This window comes from Misgurnus anguillicaudatus, chromosome 19 (assembly GCF_027580225.2).
Source record: "Misgurnus anguillicaudatus chromosome 19, ASM2758022v2, whole genome shotgun sequence".
Taxonomy (NCBI): domain Eukaryota; kingdom Metazoa; phylum Chordata; class Actinopteri; order Cypriniformes; family Cobitidae; genus Misgurnus; species Misgurnus anguillicaudatus.
This window is the reverse complement of record NC_073355.2, coordinates 1,370,894-1,387,517: the sequence shown is the minus strand read 5'-3', so window position 1 is coordinate 1,387,517 and position 16,624 is coordinate 1,370,894. Positions and strand designations below refer to the sequence as shown.

The 16,624-nt window shown below is 36.5% G+C and overlaps 2 long non-coding RNA genes across 8 annotated transcripts; both read right to left on the bottom strand.

Annotated features, from left to right (window-relative positions):
• Nucleotides 1-7,484: 7,484 nt before the first annotated feature.
• On the bottom strand, nt 7,485-10,965 carry LOC141350803 (uncharacterized). Its single transcript, XR_012358922.1, has 4 exons — nt 10,763-10,965; nt 10,419-10,571; nt 8,909-9,096; nt 7,485-8,139 (listed from the first exon to the last, which is right to left on the bottom strand). It is a non-coding gene; the product is annotated as an uncharacterized lncRNA (long non-coding RNA).
• A 435-nt stretch (nt 10,966-11,400) lies between these two features.
• On the bottom strand, nt 11,401-16,005 carry LOC141350949 (uncharacterized). Of its 7 annotated transcripts, none has more exons than XR_012359049.1 (11): nt 15,607-16,005; nt 15,194-15,331; nt 14,706-14,831; nt 14,319-14,410; nt 13,818-13,971; nt 12,875-13,408; nt 12,613-12,791; nt 12,130-12,257; nt 11,789-11,902; nt 11,623-11,713; nt 11,401-11,509 (listed from the first exon to the last, which is right to left on the bottom strand). It is a non-coding gene; the product is annotated as an uncharacterized lncRNA (long non-coding RNA). The 7 variants fall into 7 exon arrangements; XR_012359054.1 differs by lacking the exon at nt 15,607-16,005 and adding an exon at nt 13,640-13,723 and having other exon boundaries at nt 12,875-13,107; nt 15,194-15,419; XR_012359053.1 differs by lacking the exon at nt 15,607-16,005 and adding an exon at nt 13,686-13,723 and having other exon boundaries at nt 12,875-13,107; nt 15,194-15,418.
• Nucleotides 16,006-16,624: the final 619 nt, after the last annotated feature.

The window sequence follows — 16,624 nt, the reverse complement described above, 5'->3', positions numbered from 1 at the left end:
TTGGTCAACTATCCCTTTAAAGTCTTATGTTTTAAAACATCCATTATGATTTAACCTGCACAGGTTGGACCCAGGATTCCAGTGGCATTATGATCAGCTGGTTACACTGCACCTCACACCCTGTGACCCACTGGAGAATGCAAACAACTGGAAGAGATGACAAACATGGTGGAGCAGGCGACCACTACAGAGGGACATGTGGAGGCAGCGAACACTATGGAAGGGCAGCTGGAGCAGGCGAGCACTACAAAGGGCCAAGGTAATTAAGACAGATTTTAAGAGTTGCAATTTATATCTGGGTTTCAAGTATTTAAGCTATGGGTTACCTTAACGCTACCTGTTGTCCAGTGTTTTTCCCATAGAGCTTTATTTAGGTTAAGGCTGATATATTTTCAGCATCAACATTGCATTGTGTGCATGTGAAATGGTCACATTGCAGGACGCATGAAATCAAGTTGCGAAAATGAACTCAAACATGTCATGTTATAGGGTTTTCTGACATTAAAATAGGTGTCTTTGTCATGTGTCATCAAGACATCAAAAAACACACAATGTGCATTGTCATTTGTAAGTGCAAAAAATCTTAAGTGCAAAATTACTATTCCTATGTTTTTTACGTTAGGAATAATTGATGACGGGCAGTCGAATATTCAAAAATAATGCACATTCAAGGTGGTAATGTGGCATGATGCAAAGTGAAGTATCACACCGCAGGTGTACATTAATTTCAAATAATTCAAAGGACCGGAGTCAATTATTACACTTATACTTGTAGCTGTAGGTGTTAAATATGGTCATAGTCTTTCTTGTTTCATAAAGACACAATTGAATGATTAGATGTGCTTATTACAGGCCTGTGACCAGGCTACTTTTTAAGATTTCAATATATTGGGATAATTTGAATATTAAAAATACTATGAAATGTACTTTGAATGGGATAACAGAGGAAGATTGACAGCACTAATCTGTATTTACAAGATGACATGTAACGTTGTATAAATCTGCTCAGCCGCAGCAGAATATTTTGCCACTCAGATCAACCATAAAGTAGATTTGATTTTGGTCATGCTTCATTTTTTGTACATGCAATACACTATAGACATTTTTAAAAGTAAAGCAAACTCTTGGCACCAGCTGAAACACAGTTACATTGCTTATAGATCACCCATAACAAAAGGCTATTTTAAAAAAAAAAAAACAGTTACAGAAGATGTTAAGTATCATGTATACAGTAGATCCTTAATGTCCTTGTTTATAAACACTTAACTTAAAACTTTAAATCACAATAACTATACATGTACTTCACACTTATACATGTACTGCAGCACAGTGATGTTGTGATTGTCCAGTATTTGAAATAAGAAGTTAAAGGTTTATTTGGTTAATGAGTAATTTTCTTTCTTCAAACCCACAGGTGTCTACACATGGTCAGCCACAGTCACAAATCTTGCACTCTGTCACAAAAAGAAAAAGCCAGGTATGTAAATAATGTTTGTAGAGTAATTATTGGTGGTATTTAAATGTATCTGTTTTACAGATGGATTAACACACTACAGTTGTGTTAAATCTGTGCTATATAAATAAACCTTGAGTTGACTTGATCTGTTTTGTCCACTTTCGACCACTTCATCCTAATTACTGTGAGAAACTGACCGAGTCCCTCTGCTTTCGTTTAAAAGTGAGCGGGAGAATTGGCGGGTTTAAATTGACGCAAACTAATATTATGTCAAAGTCGCTGCTTGTGGTGTTAGTAAACATGCTGCACAGTGTTTTGTACATGTTTATGTAAGAACTTTCTCTGATATTTCAGAGCCATTGATGAAATAAGCTTGCACAACTTTTACATGCTCACAAAATAAAAGCCTACCTCTGAATGTGGTCAAAAGTGGATGAGCCCAAAACGTTTTGAACACTGTTTAAACCTGTGTTTAGTCTAGTCCACTTGTAATGCGATCGACCAGAATGCATCTTAATCTTAGTGCATATAGCTGCATTCAGACTAGCAGTGACTAGCGCAGAGAGACGCGATCTCATTAATTTCAATGCCAGCTCGATGACACGAGTGACAGTGACCTTTGGCGACCAGATTGGGCATGTCCAGCCGAACGACAAATTTAAGAAAAGTTTAAAGCCTCATACATATTACGTGTGACTTTGTTACTGTGCCGCTCGTCTCTTTCAAATAGGTCGTTAGGGGAGTATCTAAATCTAGTTGTCATAAACAAATGATTAACGTCCACTCCAGTAACTGACTACAGATGGATGACAGGAACTCAACTGCTTTGCTCTCATTGGTAGTCACATCAGAAAGTAGCTCATCATTTGTATAAAGTTAAACTTTTCTCAACCTTGTCTCAAATTTGACACACCCATTCAGAAGCCAACGGTCATTGTCAGTCGTGTCGCCAGAAGTCACCAAGCTTCCATTGAAATAAATGAAATCGCGTCGCACTGCTACTGCTAGTCTGAATGCAGCTTAACTTTGTGCAAATGATGAGTGATTTTCTGGAGCAACTACCAGTGAGAGCCAAGCAGTGAAGTTCATGTCATCCGTCTCTTATCAGTTACTGGAGTGGATGTTACTCATTTGTTTATGACAACCAGATTTAGAAACACCCCCAAACGACCTCTTGAAGAGACGAGCGACAAAATTGCTTATGTGAATGTACCTTCAGTCTTTTCACTTGTCAGGGCACCGGCAATCAAGTCTATTCCACTAGAGCAGTGTTCTTCAACCCTGCTCCTGGAGGACCCCCTTCCAGAAAGTTTTAGATGTCTCCATATTTAAAACACCTGAACCAACTCATCAGCCTCCTTCCAGAATGTCTTCCTAACAAGCTGATAAGTTAAAACAGGTGTGTTGATTAAGGAGACATCTAAAACATTCTGGAAGGAGGTCCTCCAGGAGCAGGGTTGAAGAACACTGCACTAGAGTAATGCCTTAATAAATTCAACTCTGTTCCACATTTTAGTTGCTGCTTCCTCAAATCCGTTTCGCTTGTCTAATTTAGAGTCCCTATAAATTAAACTCCATTTTGTTTTTGTTTTTACTACTTTGCATGATGCACTTCCACAACACAACACGCTAAACAAAGCTTTTAGGTTATAAAAGCATTTTTTTAATATTAAAATGCACCAGAATACAAGAAAATGGTATCTACCCCAGTAAATATTTTAGACCCACCCACATTTTTTTGTTTCTGATGCCAATGTTTAGTACCAGACACACATTACAACTAAGCATTTTGTCGTCTTTTTATTAATGAGTTTTTTCTTAGTGGATATATGACTGGACTGTAATCTTTTATCCTACAGGTGGACCAAAGCTTATGCCTGATAAGAAAAAGCTTAAAAGGAGTAAGTGTACGTAAACATTAAAGCTTTTATCAGTGTGTTGACATTGCTATTTTACCCCTGGTTATTTGTTATAGTTCTATTGCTTATTTTTCTAACTACTTACAACAGTCACAAAGGTTAGACAGTCATAAAGAAATGCATAGTGTAGACCATATGCAGAGTCTAATATAGGATTCAAATACTTCCTTGTGGGTAATAAATAACATTGTCATCATAATTGTTAGGTAGATACTTTCTGTTTTTAGTCTTTTTGAATTGCAGGCTAAGAAGGAACAGAAAAATCCATGATCAGATGCTGTAAATATCAACAGTGACCCACTGTGTTACTTAAACTTAATGCATATAGCCAAACATAATCTAAACATCATGCTAAAAATGAAATTCATCTGTTTGCTTTTTTGTTTTGTTGTTTCCTTAATAGGGCAAAGCAGACATTTTGGTGGACTGGGAGCCTGTCCAGTATGGTATGTAATCTTCTGTTTGCTTGCTTTATCAATTAATGCATGCATCATTTATTTATTTATTTATTCACTTTAACTTTGTTTGTTTTTTATTTGGCTACAATAATTTTCTTATCTGAACTGTTTCACAAATGACAAAAAAGAAACTTATATTTATAAAAGACATGTTATAATTTGTGCTCCACACTTTCTCTTCTGTTTTAGTGATGAGATTTGGACCCATCCCTGGCAGCCAAAGGATTCTCTCCAAATTAATTAAAATAATTAAATAAAAATTGTATTACACTAAAATTCCATTTTGGTTTCTGACTATTTATTACATTTTTCTGTGCTGCATTTGAAGTCATATTTTCCTTCTGTAGTGGTAAAAGGTGGAAATGTTCAAGAAATTCAAGAAATGTGACGCATGGAGTTTCTTTATTCTTTATTCACCAGTAGCTTGAGCATTGCTATTCACCTCTTCATCACCACCAGTGTTTAGACTCCAATTGAGGATTCCTTTATATATCATGCATTTCTCTGCACCTACATGTGGTCAATTTGCCAAAGGCTGCATCATTTAAATTTGTTGTGCATCTCAATAATGCATTTGTTTGATCACTCTTTAAGCTTCTAGTGAATAACTAAGCAATAAATAAGCGTTTGGTCTCTTTTACCTGTATCTTTGTGAAGAGCCACAAATATTGCAAAAGATAATCCTTTTTGTTTTTACTATTCCATACATCATATTAATTCCAAACACAATATGACGGTGACATGGTTATGAAAAAGTAGAACAAAGAAATAACTTTGCCTTAGGTTGTTTTAAGTGGATGGTTTTGAAATGCCAATTAGAGATAATACTTATAAATATAGGCCACTTATTTGAATCACTATTATATACTAGCATTAAACCGTTTTTGTCACTAGTTAACAACTATTGTGAACTGAAAGTCTTTGTCTGGAGAGTAGACATTGCAGCTTTTGAAAGTATTTACTGTTTAATATAAGATCGCTATTTGAAGTGTACAGTACACCCGCCGACATTGACCTTGAATTCAGTTCGTAGGCTACTAGCTAAACTACCCCGAATGAACTGACATACTGCCGTGTTTTTCAACATGAACATGTAAATACAAAATAATAATTTATGTTTCGGCTGTTCAAACTAAAATATCGATGATTTATAAATAGTAAATCTGTATAACCATATTCACGCTTTGAAAACCGGAAGAACTACAAGTATTATGGCTGATTTGTACGCTTTGTACGAAGCTCTATGGCGCGTTACTCTGGATGTTGTAGTTTATAAGCACATGGGAGAAGGCTGAACGCTCTACAATATCACCAATAAACTGTCGTCCTCGCTATATAGTATATGTATGTTTTACCTGTAGTAGGTTATTGAAACGCATAGTATAAATACATTTTATAGCCCTAACCCTAATTCAAGTCTGAAGAACTTCAAATATGGATACCGATTTGCATGCTTAGTAAAAAGTTCAAGGGCGTGTCTCTGCTGGGAATTGTAGTCTTTAAATACATTGGTATATTCACCATATTTAGAAAGTGGTAATATAAAACTGATGGTACTTCTAGGGGTTTTAAGGGGTGGGGAAAACATTAGTGTTGTCAGATTTTAAAAGTCTAATTGTTAAATGGGTGAAAATTGCTTATGGGCTATTTGTACTGCACTTTTGGATGGTGTCCATTAGTGACTATACTCATGTGATAAGTGAGGTCCAGAACTGTGTATAACTATTGGTCTCACATCTGTAGACATTCTTGTTGCTGGATTATAAGCTTTCAACAATGGTAAAATGTTAAGGTTCAAGGGTCAGAATTTAGAAAGCATGAGCCATGTAGAATCTTTACACTCACATATGTTACTCCCCAGGTCAAGACCTTTCCAAGGATGCATTTGGTATAGCTCTATAATAAAATGTTTTTTTTTCCTCATTTCACTGATTCAAGCTGTCCCTGGCCTAGTTCAGAGAGCACTTCGAAGGCCTATTATATACACAAATAAACACAAAGCTTCATTTTTATTTAGTTATTTTATGTAGAAATAGTGCCCAAATTAGTTTGAGTTCTTCAATATGTTTAGTCATGTGACAAAGTTTTAATTCTCATAATTTCTTGGACATGACTTTGCATGCATAGCTTCACAGAATCCTTTGAAAAGAAACTATTTGACATGGCCTGAATTATTACCTTATTTGGATAATGACATCCAAGATCTATGTTGTCTGCCTTAACCAGTGGTTTTCAATCTTGTCCCAGGTGACCCACGGCTCTGCATAATTTCTAGGTCTACCTTAACTGACAAACCAATTTCTGTTTATGGATCTCTCCATAATCTCAGAGCTGATGATCTGAAACCCAGGTGATCCACTCCTCTGCACATTTTGCATGTCTCCCTTATCTGATTTAGATCATCATTAAGGGAGAGATCCATTTACAAATCTGGGTTCTGGGTGTGTCAGTTAAGGAAAACATACAAAATATGCAGAGCTGTGGGTCCTACTGATCTAGTTTGAGCTCTACCACTGCTAGAACACTTCTGCTAGAATCATTACATCATCAAATATAAGCAAAAGCAAGCGGTTTGAAGATAAGTAAAATATATGCCTTAAAGGAAGCGTCACCAGTCTTGCTCCTGGAGGGCTAGTGTCTTTGCAGAGTTTAGCTCCAGCCCTTCAGGTGTATTTGATTAGGGTTGGGGCTAAACTCTGCAGAGACACCGAGCCATCAGGAGCAGGATTGTTGACCCCTGCCTTAAAGCATGGGTCCCCAACCTTTTTGTGAGCAAGGGCTACCACAATGGATAAAACAATTCTGCAGGGCCACTTTTTTAAAAATAGTCTACTAAAAACTTTTTTGTATTACTTGATTTTTATTTTATTTTACTTGTTAATGTTTTATAAAAGTTTAAAATGTTAACGTACATAAAAGAAGCCAAGCTAATATAAAAATATGTAATAAATAAATAGTCCTGTTTAATAAATTAATTAAAAACAGGCTATTAGTAGAGTGTGCTTTGACAATTCACAAGGCAACCTTGTTGGAGACCAATGCATGCATTAAAGCAGGAGTGGGCATTCCTGGTCCTGGAGGGCTACTGTCCTGCAAAGTTTAGCTCCAACCATAATCAAACACACCTGAAAAACCCTAATCAAAGGCTGCAATCAAAGGTTTGATTAAGGTTGGCGCTAAACTTTGCAGGACAGTAGCCCTCCAGGACCAGGAATGCCCACCCCTGCTTTAAAGTAATGCATTTATTGTATAATGCAGTCTGTTGTCAAATTAACCAAGATCGCCCATATAAATACGCATAATCACATTTTGTTTTTAACTAACAATGTATGAACAAGTAAAAACATAATATGTTCATGTTTAGAAACACTTTATTTTTTGTCTTTCACAATAAAAGCAGTGAAAATACATGAAATGCAAATTTGTCAATCAAGCCATAAGGCTGAATTTAATAACACTAAACTGTTAAGTTCACTTGAAAACAACCAGCAGAACAGGGGAATAAAGTTATCTATCAAATGTAGTAATACACAATATAAGTATAATCATAAAATATAAATGTAGTGTATTTTTCTTTTGCATACTATAGTGCTTAATGTACAGTGTGCTTATAAGAACAGAACTGATAGTGACAGACACATGGCCAACAAATTATCCATCTTTAAGAAAGAATTTATGATGTTTATCTTCAATGGTGCACAACAGTTATATCCTATAATACACTCAATCAAGTAGAGTTTTCACAGTTTGGCCTAAATGTGGTAATAAAGGTCAAAAGGTCAGCAAAGTCATCCTGATGAATGTGCTTACAATATTTCATACCAACTTACCCGTTATAAAACTTTTACTTTATTATCAATGATTATTCTGATTGGTTGAGCTCTGTTCAAAGCCATTGTAAAACACACCAATGACCTTACTGCATAACATCGATATTACTGCACCAATGCAAGTACATAAACACAATAAAGCACAAAAAGCAGTGTTTTAACATTGAGTTTGTGATGTGGCTAACAATGCCCATTAGCAACTTTAAAAACACAAATTATGAATACACTAGCCAAATATAACATCAGTTCAATTATTACATCTGATAATATCATACGATTCATGCACCTATATTGAGATGTTTGTGCATATTTAAGGAGCATCAACGTGCTAAATAACATGCTTGATAATCTAGACACAGGTTGAACATTTCAACAATATAGGATGCATACAGATTTTAATGTAGTTAGCATACTGACACTACACAGATATATGCCGAGTCCATTTCCTTAAACGCAGTCCTTTGTGCAGTTTCTATCTGGGAAAGCAAGAGGTAGAAAAAGAATGTTAAGTTCAGCTGTTTTAGGTGTGTAAAGCATTATTAATTACACAAAAATGTGATTTCATGTAAAAATAATGGGGAAATTCCATCAATGCAGCTAAGGAAAGCTGTGCTCACTTGAAAAAGCCTTGCTTAAATTAACATTGTCAGTGAAATGGCTTGAGCCTACAGTGAAAGTCAGTGTAATATAGCAATAACAAGTCCATGTTGACTTTAACCGAGCCAGAATAGGTATATAGTGTGCTCGTGCACATAAGGTGCCCTGAAGAGTTAAGTACATTTAACGTTTTTAGTCAAACAGACACAGCTGTTCCTCAAACAAATAAACGAATTGTTCCCCACTTTCTTTCGTCCAAAACTTGAACCAGCCAATAGTTGACTTAGTTGAATAGTGACTTGACCAGTTGACTCTGTTACAAGCTGACTGTGTGTTGAAACCTTCTAAAACCAGAAGCTGGCGAATTGACAAGCTGTGTTGCAGCAACCCCATTAGCTGGCTTGAGTAGAGCTGAGATGAGCCAGTTCATGTTGCTGCAACTTCCCCCTGTAACTTTTAAAACAGCTTGGTCTTGTTGTGAATCTTTGATCTGAACTGGGCTTAAGCCACAGTAATGGAACAGAACTCCCACTTAAATTTGTGAGACTTATCAAAAATCTTTTCCTTTATCCACTTTGATGGAATAGCCTCTGGTCAATTTTTGAGAACAAACATACAAATAAATAAATAAATAAATAAATAAAATACCTAAATTATGTTTTCATCCTCGCTGGTATCTGGACTGCTGAGGTCACTTTGATCTTCTTCTTCAACATGTAGAAGGACAGAGGCCTCAAGACCTAATGCAGTCTTGTATTGTTGAAGGACGACTTGCAACCCTTCTGACACCACTGACGATCTTCTTAAGAGACAGCAAAGTCCTTCATTTCCCTTGTCTAAAATACAAATGAGATTACATTAAAGACAAACTAACTTGATATTAACTTTGCTTTTTGAGGCCAAAAAACTTCAATAGAATAAAACAATTTCACCCATTTAAATCTACATACAAGAATGGCTGTCATTTTTCTGTGCATTGTTGCAATGGTACCTGGCTAGATGATTCTATATAAACCGAGGCAACATGATGGCCCACTGAGGTAATTTAATGCAGAAAGACCAAAACCAGAAAAAAAACACATTTTGTGTTTCAGCCAATGTCTGATAGGTCCTTTTGGTTAACCGTTTTCATCTTCAATATAGTTGTGCTTAAGTACACAGCAAAATTGGACAGTAAAAATTTCAGTGTTAAACATTTCTGACTTGAATTGAACACCTAAAGAGTAAATTTAACATATTCAGAGTAAATTGTTGTTCAGAGTTGGAGTTAATTGACAGAGTTAATAATGCCAGTTTCCTTACTATGCGTTCACACCGCCACCGACGAGAGCGTTAATGTGGCCGGAAGTCAGAGAAAACATTCGGCGGCAACCAATCAGAAGGTGGAAAAGGATTCTGTAGAACGTATTCGAGTGTCCGCTACTCTTTTTCTATAGCGTTGTTTGCAGGGCAGCCAGAGTGTTTTTTTTAGCAGTCTCCATCAGCGTTGTGAACGTACAGTTAGAGATGCAATTACAGTCCACCCACACATTTCAGTCTTCCGTTTGGGCTGGTCCCCTGTCATTTAGTGAAACTAAATTATTTAAACTCATTTTTAATGCTTCGATTTTAACTGTAATGAACTTTTATAAACTTTTTGTGTTTGTTGTCCTTCAACCCTAGTTAAACTAACACTGCTGGGTTATATATATATATATGTGTTATTTTCTTAACCCAGGTTTAGATGTTGGCTGTTTCCTTTAAAGCACACACTCCAAAATGGCATGTTTTTGCTCGCACTTACAAAGTGGCAATTTTAACATGCTATAATAAATTATCTGTGGTGTACTTTAAGCTAAAACTTCACATATGTAATCTGGGGACACCAAACATTTATTTTACACAATAAAAAATGTCGTAATGTGACCCCTTTAACACTTTTGTGAGTTAAAGAAACTGGCATTGTGTTAAATATTTAACTGTGTTTAACTAGTACTACCTAAATCACAGTCTAGCAAAGCCGTATTTGTTGTGAACAACTATAATGCCTATTTTATTATGTACAAGCCAAATGACCATGGTAAACAGAGCAATAACCGTTCTACTCCATCCAAGTTCAGAGACTGAGGGTGACTTCTTTATTCAAACTTTGAATGGACAGGATTTTTATTTAACTTACCCTCCTCAGCCATCTTGTTCTTGAGAGCCACTGCCAGGCTCTGCACACATGTGTAGTCTTGTGCCATCTCCAACACCACAATGCCCCTTTCCTCTTGCAGTCACATTGTCAACATCACTTGGTCATGCAATCGTTTCTTGACTGAAATGTTTGCTAAGAATCAATAACAGTTATATGTTAATTTGAGACAATATTGCATAATAGCATTATGCATACTTTTTACAAACTGATACATAATAAGCAAACACCAATAAGTTAAATGAATATTTTAAAAACTGACTATGTTGCATGCTTTTGTTCAGAATACTCTATAAAGCAAAACTGTAAATAAATTCTTGACATACCACTGCCATTAAGGTCGCACGGCCATATCTGAGACACACTGCTCTCTCCAGTGAGGGAATGCTCCACCAAAGCTAGGTCAATGATGTTTGTGGCAGAGTCTAGTACAAGATCATTGTAGTTCTGTATCTCCTGAAGAAGGAGCTTTTTGTCCTCTGCCAGCTTACTTCGAAGGTGGTGGCGAAGCATGCTGCTGTGTAGAAAGACATGTACAGGGGTTTGTGAACTGTTCACCAAGAAAAAAATGTTACAAGCAAAAGGGAAAGCAGCAATTGAATTTTATGCAAAAATTACAATTTAGATTGACAAAGAGGTAACTGAAAGATCCATTTGGGGGAGGAAGCTTTGTCCACTCCTGCTCCTGGAGGGCCGGTGTCTCTGCAGAGTTTTATTCCAACCCTAATCAAACACACCTGATCCAGCTAATCAAGGTCTTACTAGGCAGACTAGATACTTTGAGGCAGGTGTGTTGAGGGAAGTTTTAGCTAAACTCTGCAGGACACAGGCCCTCCAGGACCGACTTTGGACACCCCTGTCTTAGGAGGTTAAGAAATAGATGATAAGCCTACCATATTTGGCACTTGTTTAATATCAAACTGAAAAATTCAGATAGTAGTGGGAAGAATATTGGTCTCGCTTACCATCAGCTGCCCATTCTTTCACATCAGAAAGCCATTGTGACGGCACTTCATCTTTGCAATGTAGCTTTGTTTTTAGTTCTGCTAGCCTTGCAGTCTCGTGCTGGATGTCTGTTATTCAATAATCAGGATTGTTGTACATTGTACAATTAACATCAGGCAAAATGCACACAACAACTAAAAGACACACAAAAAATTTATATATATATAAAAAAAAAACTTACTTTCACATATATTGTGGAAAGTGCCTGATGTAGAGAGATACTTTTTTATGGTTCCAGCCCATTGCATGCAATGTAAGCATGTCCACCGGTGCTGTTGAAAGAAAATAATGAGGGTATGATGCTCAATATAAAAAGTATGCAAAAATCTTACAAACACTCTGATCACCTGCTTTGGACATATATTTGGTTGTACGGGCACAACGTGAAAGGTAGCTGTTCACTTGCTCCACTCACCGGTGGTTGTCCCTGTTCCTTCCTGGTTCCTACCACTTCATTTAATCTGTGAATAAATGGTGGAAGCCTAATTTAAGAATTCAAGACTAATTCAATTCAAATACATTTTATTTATATAGCCCAATATTACATTTGTCCTCAAAGGGCTTTTACAACCTGTACAAGAAATGGTTATGCCAAAAAGAATCTAAATAGTGTAGTCAAGCCATTAACTTCTATTTCTTATGAATGTACATTACACATGTACGTATGAAGCAAAAATATTATACATACCTCACACGTTGTAGCGTGGCTCAAGCATGCATGACATTAAGGAAAGGTTTCATTGAGGTCAGCTCCTGAAGATCAGGAAGGACACTAGCAACTTTCTTCAAGTATGGCCAATATTTGCAAGCCACAGTCTATGAAACACACAACAAACACAACAAATCAAATTAAAGTGATGGTGTCATACAATACAGTATATGGCATTTATTCCTAATTTGATTTAGGAGTACTTGGTAGGCAAAAGTAGAAATCAACTCCGAACAAGATTTTTTGTGTAACAACTATTTTGTCAAGTTATGATTAAAACTTGCATTTTCAGTGCTTTTTGTATGGTGTTGACAAATCTAGACACCGCACTGTCTTCAGCCACAAAAGGCCCCTCAAAAAAGAAAACAAATAACAGGAACACCAGAGCTAAGAAAGAAAAATAGGAAATCCATCAATTAAAGTAAATAAATAAACCAATAAAAATACTGGAATAAAGACCACCTTCTGTTTCGGCAAAAGCGATATAGCTTTCTGTTTCGATCTGCTGAAGCAGCCAACAATTCTAGCGTTCAGGCTGGGCAGGTGAAAGGAGCACCACACCAGAGCTGGTCTGATTCAAATGAAGCGTATGAAAACTCCAAGAAGCTGCATTGCAGTGCATCGCCGTTGATATATCCAAACTGGAAGATATATAGAATGAAACAGTAATTGTGATATTGTCTGCTTATGGAGTTTTGAATAAAATGATAACATTTACACTTACTCTTCCTCCACACTTCGTGCGATGCTCCAGCAGCTTTGCGAAGGCTTGTCTGGAAAATCTTGGAGAGATGACCTTGAGTTCTTGAAAGGAGATCAGGAGGTCCAGTGTGTAAAGTGTGGTGTTGTTTATTGAAGCTGGCCAATATCCACTCCTCAGAAGGTCTTTCAGGTCTGGGGTCCTTTGCTGTTTGCATGTTTAACAGACATACAGTGGCTGAGGCAAGTCAAAACGCCCTTGGAAAAAAAACATTTACCACATACTATTTTAAAACAGTTAGTTCATTCTGCACATTGTGAATGTTTAAGAGACATCTTATAAGTTTCTATAATCCCAGTATAGCACTCCTTCTGCCTAACTTCTCGAGTAGTATCATTTGCTAACTCACCAAATTGCTTTGCAACAGCTAACATTTTTTGTTTGTCTGCAGAGAACAAAAATATAAAGATATCTGTCTTTGTTTCGATTAATAACGATACCATGTGTGTAGCCAGGTTGAAGTCCAGGGAAGTGAGAACTGATGAATGATGAACATATCTAAAATCACAAAATAAATAAATAATAACTAAACATAAATTGCATGCAGTTGACCCCCATTTAGACTCCCACAACAGGCCTTGCTCACGATGCCCTACTTGGATTGTAATGTGCTATACAATGCACTTTGACTCTACTGCAATGTACAATGCCACAGCATTGAAAACATCAAAACATAGTGTGAAAAACATCAAATCTAAAATGGAAATCTAAACTGTGAATTGGTTTTACCATTGATGGTAATTAAAATGATTGGTTTGCCTGAAAGCATTATTACGTTTGTGCGTTTACAACAGTGGTATGTCATCTTGCCGACTGCCAAAAAGAAAGAAAACCACTAGTTTAGATTACCTGTTACTGGCTGCAGACACATAAAAACATCAAAATTAGGGCTTTTTTGAGAACATACCTTGTGTTGAGTGCAATATCCATCTTCCCCTTTAATGATGCATTTGATTGGACGGATGGCTACAAAAAAACTATTAATTACACATTCCCTATTGGGGAGTGGCTGTTTTTTGTGACGTAATACATCACGGTCCCCACAGAACCACTCTCTGCACCTAGGGAGAAAAATAAATTAACATTATTCTAGGTGAATAACTCATATAAAAATAATACACTAAACCAAACTATTCAAGATTTAGTTGGATTCTAGGTTTGATTTTTTTGTATAGGATTGCATAGTGGCTCAATGTTTAGCACTATCACCTCACAGCAAGAAGGTCCTAGATTTAATTTTCTCTTAAATGTGTTTTTATCTGGTTTCTCAAATCCCCCCCAAAAACATGCATCTTAAACCATAAAGCAGGGCACTGTGCATTAATTCTTAGCAAGCATACTTTAAGTAATTAAAGTTTAATATTATTGACTAAATAAAATTAAACTCAAATTAATCAATGCGATTTACCAAATTCCTCATGAGGATTTAGTTTTGCTGAGGGTACAGTTAAGTGGAAACTCCACACTGGATGACAGGAAGCACTCAACCTGTAAAACTGACTGTAACAGTACACAGAACAGGTTAGGCTATCACTACATACATGATCTTTTTCAACATATATACAGAACTGTTTATGAAATCAGATGTATTTCTGTTAAGGGTTTGGTAAAGACATAACGAAGTACTTGACATGATAGTATACTTAAGTGTTATACTCTATTTCTTATTTGTTTTGTCATATTTAAATGTTTTAAACTGTTAATACTCAAATACAATTACAATGTTATTCCGTAATTTGATTTGGTCCACCATTTACATTTAAATTCCTACAAATCTGAAATAATTCAGATATACCCTGTAGCTGAGGCTTGGCGTCACCCTCCTTGCCTCCCCCTCGGTTTGCCCCAGCCAACAAAGATCCTTTTAGAGGTCTGTGAAGGGTCTCTTCTAGGGCATAAACATTTCGTCTCCACAGCTGCTCTGTGTGTGTTGAAGTGAATATTTCTTGTAAGACTAATAAAGGTACAGGACGTGAAAGACATGCAACAACTAAAAGGAAACACAGCATAGTGTAAGTATTGAAACACCTAAATGAGCCTTGGCATAGATTCTCCAAGTCTCTGAAACTCAGAGGATGAAACCTCTCTTTTCCAAAATATATTACCTTATTAAAACATGCCGCGGAACATTATAGGATGTTAGTTGCTAAATAAGTTGCTATTACAATATACCGTATTAAATCTTCAACACTCATCTCTTTTCCATATTTATCATTTTTATTTTAAGTTGTCCCACATCCATTATGTTTAAGTATAAACTAACAGGTAAATAAAAACTCTAACCTTGGCTTCAGCTAGAATGTGGTCATGGTTCAGCTCAAGAGCCATGAGCCTCCCCTCTTGGTAGTGGGGATCCTGTTTGTGAGGGGTATATCTGGTGGCCATTGCAAAGCAGACAAAGACAGAAAGACAAACACACAGCTGGACAGACAGGTACAACAGATGCAGTATATATAGAGATAGGTTGCAAGTTAAGAAAGAACCATGAATTTGAAAAAAAAAAGTTAAACCATGTTTGGTTTGGTAAAACCATTTTGCAAATAATCGATACACAAACCGTAGTTACTACACTTTTACCACAAAAACATGGTTAATTTTCGTACGGCTATGGCAATGTCAGCGTAATGCCAAAAGAAAGGCGTGAATTATAACATTTAAACAAATAGTGAACTTTAAACGAAAGCATCGTGACTTACCTGGACAATGATTTTCGCGTATGAGAGAATCCCTGTCAATTACGAGTACCGAAGAAGAAATCACCCAATACCAAAGAGGACTGGCTCAGATTCCATAGCAACGTAGGCAGAGAGGATTCTGGGAAATGCAGGCGTCCGAAACTGACTTATTTTTTTTTTTTACAATCAAAGTAGAAACAATCAAAATTGATGGCCATAACATCGTATTGTTGAATTATCAAGCACACGTTAGTATTCATGTGTTGAGAAAATATTGTGATCTGCAGCGGGCCCACATGTAGTTTTAGCTGGTGCCTTCACCATAGTAGATGTCGATAAGGCTCATGGGTACTGTAGTATTAATTCTTGTATTTGACACACGAAACCGATCAAAAAAATCAATATTATAGGATAAACATCTCCTGATTAAATGTTGAGTAAAGTAGCGCTTACAGTGTAATCAATTAATGACAAATAAAGTAAAACAATCCCTGGTATATACTATTGCAATACATTAGATTAAATTCGTGCTTATAAACACGAAAAAAAATAATAGGACAAAAAAACGTGGTGCAGGCACGAAAAATACTTCCTATTGAAATACATTAGATTGAAAGTCGTTCTGACTGGCACGAAAAAGGGGGAAATCGTGTCCATGGACACGAATCGATTAAACTACACGAACTGCCTTGGGTATATCTTAATTAAACATACAGCAAATATACAGTCCTGTAAACATGTCATTTTAATGTAGAACAATATATATTTAAAGAGAAACTTAAAGAGAGAGAAATTCGTGATCCCGCTTCAGACAAGGGATTCTGCCCCACGAAAATGTAGTGACCGCACCAATGAATTAACAGCCGCACGCTACTGCAAAATACACATTTGAACAATAAAATCAATCGCCTAAAACATACTTTGCAGCGCAGGCATGAATACCCCCATTACGTCAAAATCCAAAGATGAGGGATTTGGATTCAAATATCGGACGACCCTTCTACGTTGTCAAGCGACGAATTGGGGGGTACCCTCAACG